Here is a 3,929-nt window from a genome sequence, read left to right on the forward strand (position 1 = left end):
GATGTTGGGGCGTGAGCGGAAGACGGCCTAACGGTGTGCGGGACCGTAGCCCAGCTTCGTGGAGACGGTTGCGAATGGTCCTCGCCGATACCCCAGGAGCAACAGTGTCCCTAATTTGCTGGGAAGTGGCGGTGCGGTCCCCTACGGCACTGCGTAGGATCCTACGGTCTTGGCGTGCATCCGTGCATCGCTGCGGTCCGGTCCCAGGTCGACGGGCACGTGCACCTTCCGCCGACCACTGGCGACAACATCGATGTGCTGTGGAGATCTCACGCCCCACGTGTTGAGCAATTCGGCGGTACGTCCACCCGGGCTCCCGCATGCCCACTATACGCCCTCGCTCAAAGTCCGTCAACTGCACATACGGTTCACGTCCACGCTGTCGCGGCATGCTACCAGTGTTTAAGACTGCGATGGAGCTCTGTATGCCACGGCAAACTGGCTGACACTGACGGCGGCGGTGCACAAATGCTGCGCAGCTAGCGCCATTCGACGGCCAACACCGCGGTTCCTGGTGTGTCCGCTGTGCCGTGCGTGTGATCATTGCTTGTACAGCCCTCTCGCAGTGTCCGGAGCAAGTATGGTGGGTCTGACACACCGGTGTCAATGTGTTCTTTTTTCCATTTCCAGGAGTGTATGTTCCCTGCCTATCCTTAATTATTTTTGTTGCATTCAACATTCAGTGTAGTACAAAACTTGACGTGGCTTAATGTAGACTAATCAGCTTGATCATTACGACCACAGACTTACAATCGATATGAATCCATCCAGGTGATAGCAGCATCACCTGGCGAGAAATGACTGCTCGTCAGACACACGCACGGTGCATGTAGTATCAGTCAGTATGGTATCCATGTCTAGAATGGGGAAGGCGCACAACCTATCTGAGTTTCACCAAGGACAGATTGCGATGGTCTGGAGGCTTGGTACGAGCACTTCAGAAACTACACGATTTGAGTTTTCAAGGAGTGCTGTGGTGAGTGTCTTCAACATGTAGCGAAACCAAGGTGAAACCACGTCCAGACATCATGGGGCTGGACAGCCACCCCTCATTACAGATGTCAAATATCGTAGGCTGGGCAGACTGGTAAAACAGGAGAGACAGTGAAGTGTGATGGAACTAATATGAGACTTTAATGCTAGGCAGAGTAAAGTGTGTCTGAGCACACAGTGCTCCGGACACTCCTAACGATGGGCCTCCACAGACAACGACCCATGCATGTGCCAATCTTAATACAATGACATCGGCAACTACGACTAAAATGGGCACGTGACCATCAGCACTCAACGTTGGTGCAGTGGCAGAGCGTTGCACGACCTGATGAATCCCGATACCTTCTTCATCATGTCAGTGAGAGGGAGCGAATCCGTCGTCTTCCAAGAGAACAGCGCTTCGATATCAATACTGCAGGGCAGAGACAAGAAGGTGTCAGCTTCATTATGCTCCGGATAACGTTCCCATCAGCACCTATGGGGCCAATGAAGCTTTTGTAAGGCACCATGAAGGCCAAGGAGTATGGTACACTGGTTGCAGATCACGTACACGGCTTCCTATGTTCATGTGTCCCGACGGCAATGGCATTTTTCAACAAGATAACGCGCCATGCCACAAGGGCAGGGGTGTGATAGAGCGATTCGAAGAACGCAATGGCAAGTTCCAGTTGATGTGCTGGCCCACCCACTCGCGAGATTTGAACCTGACCGAACATATCTGAGATGTGATTGAATTTGGCATCAAAGCTCATTGCACCCCTTCCCCAGAATTTATGGGAGTTAGGTGACTTGTGTGTGCGAATGTGGTGCCAACGCCCTCCAGCGACCAACCAAGGCCTCATTGCTTCCATGCTAGGATGCATTATCGGTATTATCACTGCCAGAGGTGAACATACCGGCTATTAGGTAGGTGGTCAAGAAGGTTCGGCTGACCAGTGTATAACATTACGTCAGTCGTTAAATTATACAGAGCAAAGGCTGACTAATACGTCATTTTTTAATATCTGGTCAGCAGTACTGGCGTCCCGACGCTCCTTGCCGGTCTGAGTACTGTCGACATGTTTTCGCCGCCCACGATATATTTGACGCGTACTTTATTTTCCCCAGCGCTGCCGGACACTGCATGGTGTCGCAGTAATCCTTTTTTACAACATGTTTCAACACAAATGAAACGCTCCTACTTTTAACTTCGTCCTGTCGCTCAGAAACGTTTTTCAACACATTTTCCTATCTTTATTGTTTGTGAGAGGAGCAGAAATGCCGTACTAATGGGCGTCATAGGCAAATCGTTACAACCATTCGTATTTATTGCGAGTTGAACTCTGCTGGATACACTTTTAATCAGGTGTCTGAATGTCTGTGTAGAAACGGCAACCCATTCTTCCTAAGAGCTGAAACCCATGCTGGATGCTGATGTTTGGGGTCGAGATTCTGGGCAGGGCAGACCACTTCAAGAATGTTACTGTCCACTGAACAATTGCCTTACATATGCTGCTCTATGACTTCGTGCAGTTCATCCTTACACACACAGTTATGTTCTCTGAACTGTTCCTATAGTACACAATGCTGTAAAATGTGTTCATATCCTTATTCTTAAGCACAATAAATGGGCCACAACCTCTCCATAAGGCAACGGCCTTGCCGCAGTGGATACACTGGTTCCCGTGAGATCACCGAAGTTAAGCGCTGTCGGGCGTTGTCGGCACTTGGATGGGTGACCATCCAGGCCGCCATGCGCTGTTGCCATTTTTCGGGGTGTACTCAGCCTCGTGATGCCAATTGAGAATCTATTCGATCAAATAGTAGCGGCTTCGGTCAAGAATACCATCATAACGACCGGGAGAGCGGTGTGCTGACCCCACGCCCCTCCTACACGCATCCTCCACTGAGGATGACACGGCGGTCGGATGGTCCCGGTAGGCCACTCGTGGCCTGAAGACGGCCATCCCTATACCGTAACGCCACGTCCTCTGTACTTAACTGGATTTCAGTTAACATTCCCCACCCATTTGGCAAACCCAGACTCTTCCATCGGATTGCCTCAGGCTATATCGTGATACATCAGTCCAGATCATTCGACTCCAGTGATCAACTTCCAGTAGCACTTCGGAACTCACGAGTGATTCCTTCCGCTGATTTCGTGCCATTTTAGACAGCCAACTTTCGCAGTGATTGATGGTCCCTTTTCCGTCAGTACACGACGTCTGTCAGGTCTCGGTTTAGCTATGTTTGTTCCTCGGCGTTTCCACTTCACAGCCCGATCACCAACAGTCTATTCAGGGAACTTCAGAAGCGTTTAAATGTCTTACGTGGATTTGTTACTCAGGTGTTATTGAACGATTACTCCACGTTCGAAGTCTCTAAGCTCTCTTGACCGATCCATTCTGCAGTTTCTGCTTCTCTACTGACAAAACATTAATGGCTGCCTCCTTTTGTACTGTGTGATGCGCCTCTCGTGAACTGTAGCGGCCAATTTCGCCTATCATACGGGCGTCACGATAATTTTGATCCGACAGTGAACATCTACTCTCACGGCAGAAGAATGTAGCATCACCTCTGACCTGTATACAAGTGACATTGTTATTCACAAAAAGACAGTATTGTTTCATCGAGACATGGAAAAAGATTCACAGTTAGAGAAAACCGGTTAATCCTTCTCCGAAGCTAGTTTGAACTTACGCGTTCAAATCTCTTATCAGTAGTTTGGAAACAGCATGGCGTTAGAGCTGTCTTAGCCAACCCCACAAATGTTCCACCAGGCACAAATAGGTGAGATCTTCCGGGTAATAATCTACTGGCCATTAAAATTGCTACACAAAGAAGAAATGCAGATGATAAACGGGTATTCATTGGACAAATACGTTATACTAGAACTGACATGTGATTACATTTTCACGCAATTTGCGTGCATAGATCCTGAGAAATCAGTACCCAGA

General features: G+C 49.1%; 1 pseudogene; it reads left to right on the plus strand.

Annotated features, from left to right (window-relative positions):
- The first annotated feature begins 2,621 nt into the window (after positions 1-2,621).
- LOC126471716 (5S ribosomal RNA) lies at positions 2,622-2,739 on the plus strand (annotated as a pseudogene).
- Positions 2,740-3,929: the final 1,190 nt, after the last annotated feature.

The sequence above is a fragment of the Schistocerca serialis genome, chromosome 3 (genome assembly GCF_023864345.2).
Source record: "Schistocerca serialis cubense isolate TAMUIC-IGC-003099 chromosome 3, iqSchSeri2.2, whole genome shotgun sequence".
Taxonomy (NCBI): domain Eukaryota; kingdom Metazoa; phylum Arthropoda; class Insecta; order Orthoptera; family Acrididae; genus Schistocerca; species Schistocerca serialis.